The 21,223-nt window shown below is 37.0% G+C and overlaps 1 non-coding gene across 1 annotated transcript; it reads left to right on the top strand.

Annotated features, from left to right (window-relative positions):
- The first annotated feature begins 800 nt into the window (after positions 1-800).
- On the top strand, positions 801-857 carry LOC140253658 (U7 small nuclear RNA). The gene has a single exon (XR_011903934.1). It is a non-coding gene; the product is annotated as a U7 small nuclear RNA (small nuclear RNA).
- The last annotated feature ends 20,366 nt before the right edge of the window (positions 858-21,223 follow it).

The raw sequence follows: 21,223 nt of genomic DNA, 5'->3' as shown, positions 1-21,223 counted from the left end.
TGGTTCATGTAGGATTCTGTTTCCTGATTACATAGGCATGTAATATTTTAACAGTCTTTCTCTGAAGATCTCAAACTACATGATGGGTAGTCACAAACAAAGTGTAAACATTTTGAAATTGAGTAATATTTAATGGTCTCACGTGTGTAAAAACAGATGCACAAAGAAAGCAAGGAGGTATCTCAAGATTTTGCAACAGTAATTGCAAGCACAACTGTGCATCTCCATAGTATATAGAGCATGCAGCCAGTGGGGAGCAAAGGGTGGGACAGTTTAATAGCATTTGGGTAATATTAAAGAGTCAGAGAGTTACTGAATATCTGTGATCTTCCCTAGGTAATATCTGTTGGGTTGTAACCTCAAAGGTGCATCAGAATGCTCCATAGATCTCCTAAAGTCTTTCAAAACAGAGATGAAGATCTGAACAAGATTTTTGAGTTTATACAGAGACATGAACCTCATGGAAGCCCTGCAGAAAGTGTTTTAGACTGTTAGACGCTGACAGTGTCCATGCACTACCCTGTTTTATTCTAAAAGAAAAGAAGTTCAGGAAAAGATCAAAGAAAACAGACAGAAGAGGGGAGGGGAGGGGAGGGGAGGGGAGGGGAGGGGAGGGAAGGGAAGGGAAGGGAAGGGAAGGAAAGGAAAGGAAAGGAAAGGAAAGGAAAGGAAAGGAAAGGAAAGGAAAGGAAAGGAAAGGAAAGGAAAGGAAAGGAAAGGAAAGGAAAGGAAAGGAAAGGAAAGGAAAGGAAAGGAAAGGAAAGGAAAGGAAAGGAAAGGGAGGGGAGGGGAGGGGAGGGGAGAGCTTCAGCTGTTTTAGAATTTCTCAAGCAGGTATGAGAGGGGAACATGCCCCTTTATGAGTAAGTGCACTAGATTTATTCCTTTTTTTTTTTTTTTTTTTTTTTTTTTTTTTTTTTTTTTTTTTTTTTAGTATAATGTGAGGTTATATTTTCATTTTTCTGTAATACGAACACCGAGAAAAGACTTTGTCGGAAAGATCTTGTGTCCAATCAGAACTCTGTATATGTATCAGATTCTGCTTTCAGGAACTTTGGTGTAAAACTGGTGTACTGAAGTCAGTTGAGTTAATTCCAGATTTACAGTAGCATGACTGGCAGTGGATTTTGGCCTTTGGCTGCTTTTTTCAGATGTTTCTTGGTGCATAGTACCATATGCACTACTTCAAGAGGAAGAAGTCATAATGTTGCCATGATAGAAGCACAAGTGCAGACTAGTGTGTTAGAGAACAGTTCTTGATTACATCAAAATTGACTAAGACAAGACAGACTGCTTCATTGACTTAATGCAGCTGTGGTATCTGAAATATTCTAATGGAAATGGCATTGGTGTTCTTAACAACCACCTTTAAGACCAGCCTTCTGCATTAAAAATAAAAATGAAAAGGCAGAAAGGAATGTGCTATGACAAACCGCAGTAAACGAAAAGTAGAATTTTAATGGATAAATGTAGAAATATTTTTCTACAATAAATCTAGTAACTGTATAACTCCATGAACTGTAGTCAGAAAAATATAATCTAATAAAAAGGCACATGTCTTCATTGCTAAATGAACTTTCTCTACTACTCAGCTGTACTCAGTCCAACCTAACATGCGAATAGTAGGATAAGCTTCACTTAACCCTCCAATGGGAAGTATTAGCAGTTAAATATAGCAATTCTGATCATGATAAATAAAATGAGGTGAAGAGTTGCAGTATACTACTTTGTGTCCCAGGATGATGAAAACAGTTAAAATTTATGCATCTGGCACAGGAAAGAATGATCATGATAACAGCTGGGTTTAATTTCAGTATTTAAATCTTGATCTTTGATTGGACACAGTCAGTTTTTTGATTTGAAGAGCAAATATATTCCAACTTTCTTCTTTTAATTCATTTATTAACCAGTTCAACAGTGACTTTTCCAAACGTTTTCCCAATATTCAGCATGAATTTGCTGGCTTTGGTCAATTCTTCTAATAGTGCATGTGGATTTGTAGATACGTGATATACAGCTCCTAAAAGTAAATTAATTAAGAATTCCAAGTGAATATTTTTCAAGCTGTTATGTAATAACTTCCAAGAAAAACTCTATTGAAGCTACAGATTCAGCTTGGACAGTTGAAGAAATCTCACATTTTGTTGGCAGCTCTTGGCTTGGACATGTACAGTCCTGGCTGGTTAAGGAAATGGCTGGAGGGCCAGGCCCAGAGAGTGATGATGAATGGAGTTAAATCCAACTGGCTACCAGTCACAAGTGGTGTTTCCCAGGGGTCAGTGCTGGGGCCTTTCCTCTTCAATATCTTTATTGATGACCTGGATGAGGGCATTGAGTTCACTTTCAGTAAGTTTGCAGATGACACTAAGTCGACTGGAAGTATCAACATGTCTGGGGACAGTGAGGCCCTACAGAGGGATCTGGACAGGCTGGATAGCTGGGCTGAAGCCAATGGGATGAGGTTCAACAAGACCAAATGCCAGGTCCTGCACTTTGGCCACAACAGAAGAGTGTTTTGCTTAAAATATTGGTACAAATATGGTTTTAAGTTGAAGGAGGGAAGATTTAAGTTGGATGTCAGAGGGAAGTTCTTTGCTATGAGAATGCTGAGGTGCTGGATCAGTGGATGCCCCATTGCTGGAGGTGTTCAAGGCCAGGTTGGATGGGGCCCTGGGCATTCTGGTCTGGTATTATATGGGGAGTCTGGTGGGCCCTGCCTGTGGCAGGGGTTTGGATCTTCATGATCCTTGTGGTCCCCCCCAACCCAGGCCATTCTGTGATTCTGTGATTCTTTGGAGGAAAAGGAGGTTATGTCTATCCTGTTCTTACACTTCAGCCTCTAAAATGGACAGTTAGGTCTAGAAGTATGTACACACACAGGTATTTACTACACAGCCTTCATGCCACTTTTACTCTCTTATATTCCATTTGGAATGAAAAAATTTCCTGAGAATGTATTTGTTAGTAGTTTCCAGTGTCCTTTACTTTTCATTCCTGACAAGGACGGTGAATTGGGAGAAAATCCTGCTTACATAATCACATTTATTTATTCTAACAAAATTAAAGATCTGTTAGATAGAACACACACTATTGCTATTTGTCTAGCTGCAGAAAAAATAGCATACAGTATTGATACCCAAAACTTAAGCACAGATCACATTCATTTGAATAATTTTTACTTTAAAAATTGGATGAGAATGGTCTTCAACAAATTATTTCAGATATCTTCAATTAGTTTGAAGAAGTTTCTGTTAACTTGTCATATATTTGGCTTTGCTCCACAGAAAGTGAGATTAATGGCACACCATTGTATGGAGATAATTATTTGTGGAAAACCTGGGCTTGATTCTGTCTTGCCAAACAGCTCCTGAAAATGCTTGACTGAATTAAAATATACAAAAAAGGTACTCAAAATCAAGATGATGCTCATGGAGAAAAAGATCTCAGAGTGTTACTCTCCCCTTATCATCTTCTCTAAGCATGTGGAAATCCACTCCGACTTCCCTAGTTCCTTGTACTGAGCATCTCTGTAGAATTTTCTCCTTTCATTTAAATACATACATAGTACTTCTCTAAAGTAGTAAAGATTTATCCAACTATTTTATGTTTAAATATGGAACTCAAAAGTCTAATCGCAATTTAATTTGACGAAATACATACATACTTTATGGTCAATCATCCAGATCTGTTACAAGGTCCCTTGGCTTTGGAATTACTAAATCTCAAATGGTACTATATATGAGCCTTGTCTGACATGACATATATTGAAACAGACTGTAGAACGATTGCTTAGAGATGAGAACTTTTCTACACTTTTAGTGAACCAAAGCTAAGAGGCAAATTATTCAATTATAGTAAGTTTACAGTAGCTTAATATTTGATAGAAGTGGTTCTTCTATCATTAGAGCACCATAGTAAAAACCCTCAAGCGGCAAAATAGCTCTGGAAATGCTGAGGATGTTTTAGCTACTTATCAAGAAAATTCATCTATCTTGATTTTTTTATGAACAATTTGGATCTTTGTTCAATAAAGGCTGAAATGCATTTAGTTTGTATGAGGGTTGCTCTAAAAGTAGTGCCTCCTATTTTTTTTATGTTGGTTCATGAATTCAGAGGTGGATGTTTGTGGTATGACTGTAGAAGTTGAACTTTCCCACCCATATTCCATTACATTTTGTTGCTATGTGATAAATGGCAGCAGAGGAGCCATCTGACAGAGGGGCGTATGATGTGGAATACTGTATGAGGCAACGATATAGAACTGAATTTTCTCATGAAGAAAAAAAAAAAAAATTGCACCCACAGACATTCATTGACACTTGCAGAATATTTATGGAGACCAAACAATGGATGTGAGCACAGTGAGTTGGTGGATGGTACAGTGGTGACAGCAACAGTGCATCACCTCTGTTGGTGCAGATTTTTACAGTCATAGCATGCTTATTCATTGCTGAGGAAAATGCACAGAGAATGGTGGTGACTATGTTGAAAAAGAGTATTTTATAGCTGAGAACTTGCTCTATTAAATAGTGTTATTGTGCTCTTTGTATCTGTTCTAGTTTCCATGGAAATAAATAGATCGTCTACTTTCTGCCTGGAGTACTGTGTTCAGATGTGTAGTCCTCCATACAGGATACACCTGCTGGAGTGTGTCCATCTAGTTGGACTAGGTGATCTTCAGAGGTTTCTTCCAACTCCTCTGATTTTATGATTCTGTAAAGTAGAAGGCAGTATTTTCAAAGTAACCTATGTTCCTTGGCAGCCCTTTTTACCTTGGATAGTAATGCACTAGAGGAGTGAGAGAGCAGTATAGGTTGTGGTAGGACTTATAGCGCTGTTATTAACCCAAGGGAAGTAATTGTTGTGGTATCTCTCGAAGAGTGTTTAATGCAAAGAAGTCTGCTCTCCTCTTCTAGTATAATATATTGAGAAACCTAAAGAGGAAGAATGAAGTCACTGTTGTATGTGTCCCCATGGACCTCTGTCTAGTTGGAGAAGACTCTTTGTAAAATCGGTCAAGAGAATTAGTTTTGTCAGGCAAGTGTTAGAGGTTCTTGAAGTTGGGAACACAAGCCTATGACAAGATTTCAAAGGCCAGTATTCTAAGGCTTTGTCAGTCCTCTCTAAAGACATATATTAGGTTTATATCCAATGGATGTATTATTTTTAGCTAATACCTATATAAATACAACAGTAACAGATTGAAGTATGTTTCAGCCCACCAGTTTGGTCTATATTCAGCAATGAAGCTGCTCACTTTCCAAAATGGAGGATGACATTATTTACAGTCTCAGTGATTATGTAATTATAGGGAATATATCCTGGAAACTCCTATGTGGGTTTAGTTATACCTGCTGATGAGAAATGTGTGGAGTAAGTTAAACTCCTTCTTGAGCTCCTCTCCAAACTCTTTTTATTATGGAGATAAAGGACATTCTGTGTCCATAGTAAGGAAAATGAAACATCCTGTTCTTGGATGAAAACATTTATTTACCAGTAGTTAAGCATAGTCAACCTCAATCTTCTAAGAAGCTATGTGAACAAATAGTTAGGCCTTTGTTATTCATTTGAAAAAGCATTGTAAGCAGTAAAAGATCAGTAAACTTTCATACAACCAGTACTCTAAATTCAATCATTTAAGAGAAAATGATGCTTCTTCACAGAGGAATGCAATGTTTAATAGAGATTGTTTTTTCCATGGTATTTGTACCAAGCTGCTATTTGGAAAATTATCTGTAGTTACATGGGTACAAAAAACAACAAAAAGGAATCATAATAATCCTAATTTTCTTTGTTCTTTGATCTCTGGATAAAGATTTGTCCATCTAGTGACATTTCTTCTCTGGATTCCTAAATTAATCCAGATCCATATATGCTACAACTTACTAGATTTAATGATAATATGCTTAGAATGCTCAGTCATTTATCTTGGAATTAACTCTGTTATATTTGCTTCTGTGACACTGATAGTAAGTTACAGCAGTTTCATTTGATTCAGCCACTTATTTATTAAGTCTGAATATAACAGCAGTGCTGTAGTACAAAAGGTATGCTGTTATTGTTAGTACTATCATCACTTATTACGAAAGCCCTTCACCTTTCTATTTTTCATATTGTAATGGGCAATTTAATCTAGACTAAGCAAAAAGATGCTATCTATAATGCAGAGAAGATGGAGTATTTCTGTAGCCTTTTAACCCAAGAATTGTCAGTTTCTATCAGCAGTAGCAGGGCCTGACACTTAGGGTAGCTTGAACTTGTTTTGCATACTGTGAATTCTTACAACAGCAGCATGAATTGTGACAGGGGCTAATTAGCACTTCTACCCCCTCTGTTCGACTCTTTTATTTTTGATGACAAGTGCCAGAAGCAGTAAAGGAAGTTTAACTAAACCCAGATTAAGAAATTAGGCTCCAATCTTGCAAGTTAAAGAAGAAAAAGACATCTCTACATTTGTGTCAGGTACTTCCAAGTATATGTGTGAGAGTGATATACTTTTTTATTCCTACACTCTGTATACAAAACTGTTTGCACCTCTTCTACATTTTAGAATAATACTTACACTGACTTCCAGCTACCCCATCAAGGTATCCAGATCCCAGTTAAACTAGTGACACATTTTCTGGTGGCTTCAGTTGACATTATTTTCTAGTTTTATATCTGTGAGATACAAGCTGGCATTTCTGGAAAATGGAAATTGGACATGACACTTAATTGAACTCCACCCAACGGTACCAGCTCCTTTTGACCTTTGCTACTTGCTTTAAGCTTTCTTGAAATCAGGTAAAATCCTGTGGGCCAGGGATACATACATCCACTGGAGTCTAGAAGACTCCAATAAGAAATGAACATACAATCTATGTTGTAATTATCTCTACTAATTATTTGTATTGTAGAAGTTTGTAAGAGCCTCATTCTAAATCTTTGCTTGCAACATGCTGTTCTACTTGGAAGTAATTTATAGTCTGTAACAACTTGTAGCATCACACAAAGCTGATTATACAAAATCTAAGCCACATTAAGAAGTGAATGAGTCTTCTTAGCCCATCCTGTGTCCTTATCACTAAGTATGCTGTCTGATCTATTTGTCTATCATGTTTTCAGGTACAGTGTGATTCCACTACAGGGTAACAAGAACATAACTTTGCTGTCTATGTGGAAAACACCCTGCCATGTACCATTGTCTTCTCTGTCTGAAACATGATATTTCTCTTAAAATAGCTATTGTATGTTTTTCCATAGTTTGTGCTCATGATTTGGCTATATTCATTTGTTGTATTTATATCAACCCTGCCTGCAATACAGACTTTTTGTTCTGTGGTTGTATAGAGCCTAAGACAGATTGAGAACATGACTTCTGATTAGGGGTCCTAACAGTAGTGCACCACAAGTACCAACTGTCTAGAGGCAATGAAGAGCAAGGGTGTTAACAACAGTGTAGCAACAAAAATAAAATGAAAATGGTCTGCAAAGTTTTAAGTAATGATCATAAATATTTAAAAAAAAATAAAAGATCCCGTGTTCCTATTCATTACAGAACTTTGCATCTTCTTAACATAATGTATATGAAGAGCCCCAAGATTTCAAAGATACTAGGCATATAATTTAAAATTAAGCTTCAAGTTATTGGAATACAGCCTCGATGAGGATAATTTGGAAAGTCTAATATGCACAATGAATTAATCACCTGGCAGACTGATTATGTCTTACTGAAATGTTGATCCCAACTATAATCATAACAAACTTGCCAAACTGTTCAGAACTGAGGTGAACTGGAGAGTTCTTAGTGCTGCATGCACATGAAGATTCAGCCTGACAGTCAAAGTTAGCAAAGTTCCATGATACCTAGGGTAGGATATCCACCTACTTTGGGGAAAGGTTTTTAATGAAGCAGGATAAAAGATGGAGGTTTCTACTTTAGGAGTAAGGGGAGAGTTTCTGAACATTAAGTCTGAAAGAAATGAATCAAACTGAGGATGGGAAAAAGTAATGTGAACTTGTGAGCAACCTATCAAAAAGACAATTAGTGCACTCTTAGCTTTAGATCTATATACGAGAATAATGAATACTTCTCTGAGCATGGTGCTTTTTTATGAGAGATGTTAGGAAGATGATTTGATAGGTTCTTCTGGAGCTTATAGATGTTGTAGAACGTCACCTAAGGACTACCAAAACTATTCCCTTTACATGTCATTGTTGAAAGTCCAATTTATTGCATCAGTCAGCATGTTCTGTGCTCAAAAGAGGGAGACATTTGATTCAGGTTATTCTGGGAAAAATCCAAGCATTTTTTGCAAGCCAGAAAAACTAAAGTTGTGATCTAAAGTACCGTAAATCGCTGCAGATAGATGGAGTATGGGGCATCTTTTGTTGTTTCAACTTAACTGTTTTTTTCATCGTCAATAATAGTGGGGAGTTTTCAGCTTTTTGTTCTTGTTCCCTTTTGCTATTTGATGTTGGATTTTACAATTAATATAAGCGATGTGGAAAGCAGGCCTTCTGCTTTTGGCAAACAACATCACAAATACTGCTTTGGTTTCTACCTGACTTGTTCTTTAATTACACAAAATTAAATAAAAGAACTTCCCCTCACTATATGTGTGTTTGGGAAATGTTCAGACACTCTTTCAAAAGTGCAGAACTTCAGTGCCTTTAGGATATAACAATGCTTTATTTGGATTCAAGTGATTAAAGAGCTAATTTTCTTAGTGGGAGGTTAGTACATTTTTACAGAGAACCTTACAGGAATATGGATACATTTGCATTCCACAGGGGCCCAGGGAATTCCAAATTCCCATCTCTCTGCTTGTAGCAGCAAAGACCATTAAAAAAAAAGTCAATGTTTCGTATCTTCTGAGTATGATGTCTCCTATAGCCGTAGCTGGAGACAGTCATAGTCAATTTTCCCTAGGGTACTAACTTTTTCTGAAGTTCTCTGTTTGGTCTTTTTATTGTAAAGTCAGATAGATAATTTCCTCTACATTAATTTTCAAATGATGCTGTATATGTGATGTTCAGATTTTCTTTCTAATCAGCTTGGTTGATAATTTCAAAAAATATTGATTTCTTTCAAGTTAAAATTTTGGGTACAGGAGTTCAAAGATCAGAGCATATGACCTGCAATACTACAAAGATTTTTACTGTGATGTAGAATTGTTCCTGGTGAAAAACAAGGCTTAAATCTGATACTTTCCATTCTAAGTATATATTGGATTGGAGAAGGTATTTGGACGAAGTATTATTCCTATTTTTTATGCCCAATCTATTTGTCAAATTAAGTCTGACAGTGCTCTTCATTCTCCTAGTAAATAATTTGTCTGAAAGCTTTTCCATAGTTTTATCTGGAATGGAAGTGCCAGACTTACAGGATGAAGGGTATGGTCTCCAGTTGATAGCCAGACAGGCATTTCACCCAAGAGGAATGGAAAATAATCAACATGGACTTTGGCCTGGATCCAGGAATTAGAACATTTAAGCTTGCAGAAATGTCACTGTCAATGACTGTGTCATTGGCTTTGGTTCATCTGAATGAAGACATTTCTAAGAAAATTGCTGCTTTGTGTTGGATTTGTGCAGTACCAAACTGAACTCAAATGAAATGCTTGCTAAGTGAAATATGTGAAAAACTTGCATGAGTATTTTACCCTTAATTCATCATTCAGGCACTGACTGAAACCAATACAGCTTAGAGTGTATATAGAGAAGATCACTGCCCTAGCTGAAGTGAAGAATTTCCTGCCACCCAATAGAAAGCCTTGTGCTGCTTCCTGACTGTGGAACCAATGTTGTGTGTTCTGCATACTCCTTCATCTCTTTGGCAGGTGACTTCTTTGGGTTATGTGTAATACTGGCTCTGCATTATGGGAAGCAATATATTCCCTTGCTGTGCAGATGGCTCAAAAATAAAAAGCTGGCAGACAATTCCCTTCTTTTTATTTCTTCTCCATCTACTACTGACACATTTTGTTTGTTATTTCCTTGATAGTAGTTACTTTCATTCATGCTTAGGTGTTTGTGCTTTTATCAAAGCACTAGAATTGGAAATGACTTATGACAAGTAAGTTTTACAGTGCATGTCTTCAGAAATGAACACCTAGTCCTTCACTGTCCATCTGGCTGAGTGCTGGACAGGACAAATCCTGGCTAATTACTGACTAGGGTTTAAAAAGCTAAGCAATGATTCAAAATCCAGGCTAATCAATTGCTTTAGTCTCAGATTGAACTCTACTATAGTTTTATAAAAATTGACATATGAAATAAGCTCCATTATTTGGGGAAGAGACTAGACAATATTCTATATATTGTTGCTTAAACACTGAGGAGATTAGTGTTAGATCCTTTATTTTAGCTACATAGCACAGTAATCTGTGTTCAGAAAAGTTGGTTTGTTGAAGGGAAACCCTTTTTTTTTTTTTTTTCCCCTGCATTCCAGGATTCTAAAGAAAAAATAGTGGCTGGGATTAGAGCCAAACTGAGGAGAACTGATGCAGTCTGTCAGCAAGCCCTCAGGTAACAGTATCATAATTTATAAAATTTACCAACAATAGGATAGTAATTAAAGATGGAAGTTTTCCCATCCCTATTTTTGGCAAAACAGATTTCAGGATGCTAAACTGTGCATGTGTCTCTCAAATCAAGGATTTAAACAAAAATGGAAAAATAAATTAAAAATAAAAAAGCCCTCTCCAAAGAGAAAAAAAGAAGGGAAAAAAAAAAAAAAAAAAAGGAAAAAAAAGAAAGATTAAAAAAAAAAAAGCAAAAAATCAAGCCATCCATACGAAGAGTTTCATTTTTTGCTTCTGTTATGACATGCTCTTTGTATACTATTGCATCAATAGGCTGGTGATTAATAGACTTTTTGATGTACATCATTGCATGATCCAGAACTACTTACAAGGTCAGGCTGGTGCTTTTTGTAATTATTTTTTAATTATTACTTAAAATGAGAAACGGCATTCTGGCTTAGACCATAAAAACCTGGAAAATTTCTTGGAGCTTTTGGGTTTGCCCCACTAAAAATCCTTGTTATTTCTACTGTTTGGTCCATTCACTCAAGTGACTTGGATGTCTCAACAAAGAATGGGGCTCCATGTGGGAAAGAGGAATAGTTGGCTGTTATTAAGGAACATTCTTCACCAAATTACATCAACCCTAATTATTTCATATTGTAAGAACAGTGTACGATCATGTTGAATAATACAGTGAGATTATTGTTGGCAAATGATGACATTTTAGTGGCAAACAAGGATGCAGGTAACAATTACGGTGCCACATCATTTTTGTTGGCACTAATTAGAACATTTTCAGTGCCTGTCTAATTCCTAATTTTATTCAGAAAGCCCTTGAGTTATGGACATTATCTTATGTAAGGTTTCTACAGTGCCCAGCACACAATGGAACTCTGTTTATGATTGGGAAATAAGATTGATGATGTAATAATAACAATAATAACAGTAACAGTAAGAAATTGACAATATCAGTTTATACTTTGATCTTGTCAGTACTCATGAGTTAAGTGATGTTGGATTAGTCCAATACTTAAGTGGCAGTCTGTCAGGGAACACTTCTGTTTAACAGATGGTACTGAATAAATGCACAGACGTGGTGTTAGGACCTTGTCTTGTACCAGGTTCCAGCAGATATGAAATTGAGGTCTTGACCACTTGCATCCATAAAAATTAAATGTCGTAGAAATTAAAAATGCTAACTATGAGGCCTAACTACAATGCCAACTATAGTCTACAAAAAGACTTCTTGAGTGGTGGTCACTGAATTGAATTAACATTGACCAAGTCAGTCTTTAAGATTCTATGCCAGGTCTTCTTCTCTAATATTCCTGATCAAGGTTTTTTTTTTCATCTCCTGTCTTACAACATTTATCAATGTTGTGGTGTACTACCCTGTAGATTCTGCATGTCAGTGTTTTGAAAATGGGTAGTACTTTCTTCCTATGTACAAATTTGACAGTTATGCTGAACAACACGGTGTTCCTCTGGACTCTGTACTTAGGAACTAGTTTTCTAGCTTTCCTCAGGGAAATGCTGAATTGCAGATATGAAGGCATTTGAAAGGGATCTGAGAATGCAAAATAGTAATCCTTCCATGGGGGAAGTGATGTATTTGATTTTTACATTTTCATTTTGTTTCTTGCATTGCGTAACTGTCAAAAGTAATTTCAAAGACTTTGCCTGTTTTGTTACTCTTCTATTGTACTGTATGTCTGATGAAGAAACGATGAATGAGGTTAAAAAGGAGGACAGTCTTACCAAATGTGGTCCCATTCTCTTAGGAAAATCTCCTTTCTTTCTCATACAAAGGGAAGAAAATCTGATTTTAAGTTCAGTTTATTTTTTTTTCTTCCATAGTCTTGGCAAATTGTTCAGAAAAGAATTTAGATCTGTGCAAATTTATATCCTGGTCATGGAGGATGAACCTAAGTAGATGAGTAAGGATTGTTTAGATTGACTGCGCTATTTCTTTAGTAGTTCTCTCCACCTCTTAACCTGAAGTATCACTGCTTAATATACAATTGGGGAACAACTGTGAGCACTCACTGGTGCATACAGCCACTACGATTGCCTATATTATGCATATCCTGCAAAACATTAGTGCAAATCACCCACAAAATAAACAGGTAAGTGTCAAAATACTTCTGATATTTCCTTGTCTATGTGACTGTCTTCTCTGATTTCACAGCCTCCAGGCAATTCCTTCATAACTCATATATATATCTTTTCCTGAGCTTAAAGAAGAAAATACTAATGATTATACTGGACAGTCCTTGCAGCTATTGCTGTACTTATGGTATAAAAAGACTTGTGATTTTCTTTCAGATCTTTTCTGATTTGCTAATTTATGCCCAGCTGCTTAGCCTGTATATTATATAAAATGTCTGAATTTATGAAAAATTAAGAATCAGAATGTGGATAGGTTAATGAAAGAAAACCCTAAACAAGTAGCATCATTGGTTGTAATTATTTAAAGCTCAGAAAGATTTTGAGAAAGGAATGAAATTGAAAATAATAGGTGAATTCATGAGGGCTCCCATCACCATGAATACCACCATGACCTCATCGACCTTCTCTCCAAACAGTGCTACTTACTCTCTTCAGGATTCAGTTCACAGTCACTCTCCTGGCCTTTAATGGAACTGAGTGACTTTGGGGTATAAGCAGGGCATGATTATAATACCATAATGAACTACCTTCTGTATGTGTATCCCCTACCTTATACTAGAGGGAATTAGAATGACCTCAGCTATATGTCATAGGCAGCTAGCAGTGTACAGCAAGTATATAAGGATGAGCTTAGGCTTAATATGGGAATATGTACTGAACTGGGAACTGGATCTGTAAAAGGATCTGGGTCATGCAACATATAATTTTAAGAAGCCTAGTAGTTTAGAGAAATTCACAGCCCCAGTGTGAAGTGTCACAAGCAGCACATAAAACACAAAGAGTGAGGAACCTAGAAACTGGACCCTCAGAAACCATCAAGCTTTAGCATTGTATAAATAACTTATCAGGCAAGGAGATGTGCCAGACTAAATTCTGCTCTGGGGGACTGGGGACTTTCAAGATTTCTAGCCACAGTGCGTCTTGATACCTATCACTGGATTTGACCCCTTCTGTAAGGAATTTCATGTGCAGAAACAAATGCACCCTGCAAACTAAGCACTTGCATTTGGACCATTCTCCTAGGATTCAGTGAACAGTTTTAGAATCTTTGTCTTCTTTGATCTGGAGCAAAGACTCAAACTTTCTTTTAATTCTAGAAGCAATGCCCAAACCATTTGCTTAGCTGGCACTCTGGATGGAGTTTTCAATTGCTCCTAGTGAAAAAGTTAAACACTGTATATGTAATTAAAGATTCAGAATTTGGCAGCAGATGTGTGGGAGGTTAAGGATCTCAGCAATGCTTAAAAATTGGATCGGCTTGTCCAAGATCTCTCTATCAACCTATGTCTGCAAAACCACAACATTTGGAGCCTGTAACTAGCTGGATTTTTGTTGTGTAGTGGCTGTCAGTGAAGATCTCTGAAATGTGTGGAGTAGTAGTGAAATCTTAGGTAACCATTGGCTTAATGTAGCATACTTACCTAATAGATACTAGCCAAACCTCACTCTTGGTATAGTACTGTGAGTGTCAGTAATTTAACATTAGAGGTTGGCAAACCACAGAATGGGAAAATATAACATGAAAATTTCAAAAAATAATAAAATATTGCCAGTTCTCTCTTACTAGTATAACTCTGGTTTTTTTATTTATATTATATTGCCTTCTTTGTTAAGTTCCTATCAATAGGAAGGAGAAAAATTTTGTAACAATGGCTATTGGTTGAAATATAAATTTGTAAGAGCTTCTATCTCCAAAGGTCAGATCCTCTTGGAAGTAAAGTCAAATTGCTGTGTTTTAAGTGGAGGTTACTTAGCTCATGAAAACAGGAATGTTTGCAGGATACCCAGACCTGCCCACTTTCTTGCTTCAAGGCACACACCCATTCCTAGAAATGTGTTGTCTCATGTCAGGAACTCCGATCTAACCATCCCAATATATAAGTTTATGAAAGGATTTGCTTAAGGCATTTTTATTTTTATCCAGGCAAGTACCTGGGAGAAGAGGGAGGCGGTAAGGGAGAACAAAACGATCTTGGATGAGAGATGTGAAAATGCATAACTCTCAAATGCTTGTGCTTTGGGAAACAGTAATATAATATTTCTGTTTAAGAATGAATGAAAAAGACAGGTGATGTGTAGTGTATTGCTTAGAATGAACTAGTACACGAAGAAAAGTGCAGGTAAGGGATTTTACAAATAAATTTGAGATAAATCTAGTGACAGTGGACTGGACAGACTGTAAAAGAAGGTGGCATATGCCCATCTTTTGTAATAAGGAATAAAAGACAGATTGAAGATAAGATGAAGCAAATGTATCTGTTGAAGAAAATTTTCTAGTAAGGTTTCTATTTGAAACACTGGGCAGAGAAAATTTGAATCTGAATCTCACAAAGTGAATGCAAAGGAGAATAATGCAAGGTCAATGTGTTTTTCCAGCTTTCATTTTAGCTATCTGGCCAGGCAGTGATATGTTAAAACCTTTATTTTCATTCGGTGTTAAGTGAATGTGCAGCTAGAGATGCACCAAAATGATGATATTAAAGTAAAAAAATATTGCTCGGGAGCATGCCTCTGTACTTCATCATCCCTCCAGCACAGTTAGAACTTCTGGACAACAAAGCCAATCTATAGTTATTATATCTCTTTGTCTCTTTTCATATCTCCTAATAGAAGCACTCTTGTAGCTGCTGGCTAGAAAATTAAACAAGTGAACTCTCTCTGTCTGTCTCCCTCTCTACTCATCAGATTACTGGGAAAATTTAACAGTCTCTCGCTCTCTCTTTATTCTTTGCAGGCTGGTAGCACACTGGAGGGGCTCAGAGTGAACCAGTTTAACTCTTGTATAACTCATGTAGTCTTCATTGCTTTTGGTGGATGCATCCTTATTTTCAGCCTGCAGGGGGAAAGACGGGTAGAGCATGTAGTTACTTCAAGATGGTGATTTGGGAATGTGGTTCATTATGAAAGAAGTAATAACTAAACCAGCAAAGCAGAGATGAAAACAGAAGATAAATCAATGATCTGTGGAATTTTATTGAGGAGACTTCATCCCAGGAGCCTGAGCTAGAGTATTGTCATTTAGGTACATATTCTGGTCAGAACAGAGAAGACAAGGACCTTACACCTCTTGATCTTTCCAAGCTTGAACAGGAATCACCATGTGTTTTGGCATACTGTACATTCTGTTGGCATCAAAACGGATATAAGAAATAGGAAGCATCCTTTATCTTCTTTGGAATAGAAACACATATTGGAAGATGTAAATTATTTCTCCAGTTAAGATATCCTATGAAAGTCTGCCGAACATTCTCTGCTTTGTAGAAAAGTGGTTGGAAGAACAGAAGAAAGCATTCTGGAATTAAATATATTTTGACTGATATAGCAAAATAAAAGGTTCTTTCGGGAAATGAGAAGTTCATAGAGGATTTGGAAAGCATAATAACTATGGCAAGAAAGAAAAACCTGTAAAGTCCTAATGACTTCAGAAATTAAGTTAATCCTTAGCATTAATTTTTAAGGTGAGGCTCTTCTAAAACTGCTTCTATTTTAACTCAGTGTGGAATTTTCCTTTCAAAAATTTAGCGATTTAGCATTTATTGTCAACAGAAGTTAGTAAATTATATTTTTAGAAGTGTATGTACCACATGAGAAAAGGGATACCTATACTTCTAAAGATCTGAAAAGAGGAAAATCAATAAAAATGACATTCCTGTAAATTTGCTGGCCTGACTGCAGTTACTCCATGCTTTTGGGCAACAAAGTTCTCAGACAATTAAGTAGATGAACATCGTGATCAAACTGAGAGGTTCACAGATCTGTTTCGTCTAGTCCACTGGTTTTCAGTGGCTTCTCAATGGCTGGAGTAAGGAAAAATATCTGTTCCTGGCAGTCTGTGAAGCCCAACAGCTGCTAAATGCCTGCTGGGACATCCACAGACATGCAACAGCATAGCTACGCACTCATCTGGAATGGTAGGACTGTTACTGCTTATGGTGCTCATCTACAAACAATGTTGATCATCACCTCTAGACATGGCACCCCATGATTTCTAGCCCAATGTATTAAGGAAGTACACCAAGGAAAAGCATGGGAGCAGGCAGTTTCTTAAGCACTATATCATTCCATACTGAAGAAGACCTTGATAAACTTTTTTTGGTAAAACTGAAATTTTTTTGAAACTGCTCCTAAGTTGACCTCATAACACTGATGTACAAGTTACTGTGATTGTTTTCAGAATGTCCAATATATAAAAGGCAAAGTTCCCCTCAGCAGCCTGTGGGCCAGTGGAACATTGTATGGCATGGTGAGAAAAGGATGGTGAGAAATAATGAAACTGGAAGTGTTGAGAAGAAAGAAGTCTTTCCTCACTGTATTCGCTGGCTTAATATCTGAGGTTTCACAAGGCAAACTCACTTTACAAAAAGGTGGGACTGATAATAGTACCTTAAGCATGGTGTTTAGAGAATTATTTAATTAGTGTTACTAAAAGATTCTGAAATCCTTAACTAGATAATACTCTAAAAGTATCATATTTCCTTCTATAAAGACTGCTCGCCAGCTGAGAGCATGCATTTGGGATTCCGCATTTCCAGTGTTTCACAAAGCTGAAGGTATATAAAAAGCAAAAAGAAAAAAGTCTTTTTAAAAAAATATAGTTGCTTTTTAAAGATTACACTAGGACTGTAGATCTACTATACCACTGAGAAATTATTGTAGAAGTTATAATGCTTTAAAGTAAGGGGCAAGCTTAGTGTTTAAACATTTAAATATGAATGGTAAAAATGGAATTTATTCCTCCTATGCTTTAGAAACAATACTCTAAAATATCTTTTTAATATAAAACAATTTTTTTTCCTTGTCTCCCTTTACCCCCTGCTACAAATTGCAGTTGAGTTGAGTAATGAATGAATGGACTTGATGTTTTCAATAACAAAAAGAAGTAGGTGAGGTGATAATTGCACTTGTTTTCAAATCTGTGTTTTGAAGCAGCCCTCACTGATAATCATGGGCTGAATGAGTCAAATGGAACTGAGAATATAGGTAAAAGCTGGTGAACCCATTGAAATGTGGGCTGTAGTACTTTGTGTCCAAAAATAAAGAATCAGGATTGTCATCACTATGGTTGTGTTTACAAACTGATGCCAGGCAGCAGAGATGCAAGGGACATCAGCTTAGCCTGGATTTTTGTTTCTGCTGTAAACTTCAGCCTTAGCCATCATCTAAATAATTCAACTCTTTCTTATCCAACAAGTCTTACTTGGTTACTGTCTGGAGGCCTCTCTCTCTTTCCAGTCTTTCTGTACTGCCTTGTTTTTGCACCCCCAAGATTGTTTGGTGAGACTCCTCACCATAGTATCAAGAAGGCTGAAATATTCTCCAGCTGTAGTTGAATATTCTAGTTATTTACCAAAAAAAGGCCCATATATATGTGTGTGTATAGTGGCAGCTCTTTATCAGAAGGTGATCTGTATATAATCTGCCAAAGGATGGGTAACAGCTTCTGAGGGAAGGTTACCAGTAGACTTCTGCATTGTGCATTCTGGGATGACCATAGAGACCAGTACTTTGAACCTGCTGCTATAAAGTCACATGGCTATCTTGACATATCCCTGAGTGTGCCCCGGTGGCGCAGCGGTAGAATTGCCGCTTGCAACACTGGAGACCCGGGTTCGAATCCCCCCTGTGGCGCAAGTGGTAGAAGTGCCACTCTGCTACACAGAAGGCTCAAATCCTGGGAGTTGGACTCGATGATCTCTAAGGTCCCTTCCAACTCGCACGATACTATGATACTATGATACTTCCATACTCTGCTCTCTGCCTTATCTGAATTCTTTTAATTGCTCTGGTTTTGTTTCACTTCCGTTATGCATGAGCCAAATTTTATTTTAGCAAACTAGAAGTTACTTATTGAAATATTTCCAATTCTTTACTTGTTAAAACATAAATATCCAACATTCAGGTTGGACATTAGGAAGAAATTCTTCTCTGAAAGAGTAGTCAAGAACTGGAATTGGATGCCCATGGAGTTGGTTGAGTCACTGTTCCTAGAGGGTTTTAAAGAACATGGAGATGTGACTCTGAGAGGTATAGTTTAGTGGGGAAATATTGTTGGTAGGTGGATGGTTGAACTGGATGATCTTTTGGGTCTCTTCTGACCTTGGTGATTCTATGATTCTATGGTTTTCTATTCTTTTATAATGGTAAGATATTAATTTCCTGGTTCTTAATTCCCTCTTAAACCATCAATAATAATAATAATAATAATAATAATAATAATAATAATAATAATAAATCCTATCTGCTGTTTAGAATACTATTTTCAAAAGGATTCTTTGTTTTCCACAAATAAGAAACATCAGATCTCACATAACAAATCTATGGAAATAGTCTAACATGGCAATTCTGTCCCTGTCACCTTATAAGTAAGTCAGTCTTTAGTCTGAGCATCTTACTGAATCATATGTCCAGGGTGGGAGGAGAAGTGGGAAATTTCATTGTATTCAGAGCAGATAGCCACAATTTGGCAGCATTCTTTTAGTTTAAGAAAGGTAGATGTTGGAATTCCTCTTCCTCACAAGAGAATATATTTGGGTAGGTAAGGATTTAATCTACCCCAGCACACTCAGTAAACTACACAGCCAGAGGTAGTATTAGCTGGATTTCAAGCTACATTTTTATCATGGGATAGTAAAGTGCCAAAAGCAAATGTAATCTATCTCATGATTCAAAAGAGGAATGACTCAGATGAAACAGACCATAAAGGGGATTTTTCGTTGTGAACTCCCACACAAGACCCTATGGTTCTTCCAGACTCCACTGTGTCCTCTGCACCAGGATGGGACTTGTGTTTCCAACAGCTAGATTTCTTCCCAGAAATATTGTGTGGTGTTTCCTGTTTTCTGTAAGCCCCAATTCTGTGTGTGTTTATGTGAAGTCGCTACCTATTTCTGGCTGAGATGGTGGTATGGAAAGCTATTTTGGGTAAGACTGATGACAGCAGAGATTCTCGGTGTTGTCTCCTCCACAACTCATTTCCTTTTCCCCGTTCTAACATCCTTGTCTGCTCCCTCCAGTTTTACCTCCATCACTTTCATTTCCCAGGCTGGTGTCTGCCCTGGGATCTGTAATAAAGTTCCTGATTGGTATGTGAAGTTATAACCTTATGATGTTAGAACTTCTGACATTTGCAGACCTTATTTACATTTACAAACATGAACCAGAGAATCCCACTATGAGCAACCCTGGAGAAGTATGTGCTAATCAGGCTACCCTGTTTCACAGAGGAGAAAATGGAGACAGAAGCATTCTCAAACCTGACTGAAGGCTTTGTCTAAAACAAACCAGTGAGCTGGATGTGAAAAGAAGAGGATAACCCAGGAATTACTGACTCCAGCCACGTGATCACTACAGCAGTCTACTTTTTCTCAAAATGAATAGGTTTTTCAGCTATGGAATTTGAATCTCTCAAAATCTCATTCAATTTCAACAACCACATTCTCTAGTGATTTCAAGAGGCAAAGATTTCTGATGTTTTCCAGCCTTCAATAAGTGAAAATGTCTCAGGACTCTCATTTACCTGTATAGTGACATTTTCCCCTCCTTCCCAGCAGGTAGAAGTGGTAACAGAGCCAAGAAAGAGCTATTCCTTGTTGAAGTAATTGAGGGCAGCAGGTACAAGAGCCCAGAAATGTTCAGATGCTAACAGGAATATATCAGGAATACATAAAACATATAGCAATTCACAGAAACATGTGTTGAACTCTTGTCAGTTGTGAAATTAGTGTAATGACTTAAATTAAACCATTAATTCTGATGAATCATCCTTTTCCATATTCCAAGAATACACTGGTTTGCAATTGAGATTCATAAAAGGTGCATGCCATAGTCAATGGGTGACTAGATTTCAGTTCCTATATAACTTTTCTATTCAGTAACGATGCACTGAAAAATAATACCCAAAACCATTGTAAGAGATCTAGTTCCTCTTATAGCTTTGAGGTGAACTCTGTTGCAAGGTCTGCAGAACCAGAATCTAATATTGCCTAAGTTATTGATGGCTTGAAATTTTTGGAGATCTTCTGGGATCAGTTTTCCTTGCATGATTTCTTCCATTTGAGATTGTAGATGCCCAGCACGTGGCATTTTACTTGGATTTTATTTGTGATGTGTTTAGAATAACAGTTTCATGACATGACGTTTATAGCAATTTCTCTTTTTCTGGTATGCAGATAAGGGATTTTTAGGTGCCCCTCTGAGGTCCACCAGAAGCTTGCACTTTTGCCTACAAAAAGTTTTGCAGTTTCCTTTCCTGTGGAACTCAGCTGTGTAGTACTGCAAACAAATAGCAAGGGAAAACGTCCTGAAATACAATAAATTCATTAAAAATCATGAATCCTGAATGATATTTCCCTCCAAAATGTTTATTAATAATATTTCTATATAACTGAACAAGTATTTAATGGACACTCCTAATCCTTTTACATACTGTGCCTCCTAACAAAGGCATCCTTGTCACTGTCATTACCATCTCACGCTTCCACATTCTCTTCTTCCTGCTTGCAGTATTTTATATATACTAAAACACATATGCTGTCATTAAAGACCTG

This window comes from Excalfactoria chinensis, chromosome 5, assembly GCF_039878825.1.
Source record: "Excalfactoria chinensis isolate bCotChi1 chromosome 5, bCotChi1.hap2, whole genome shotgun sequence".
Lineage (NCBI taxonomy): Eukaryota > Metazoa > Chordata > Aves > Galliformes > Phasianidae > Excalfactoria > Excalfactoria chinensis.
This window is presented reverse-complemented; position numbering and strand designations above follow the sequence as displayed.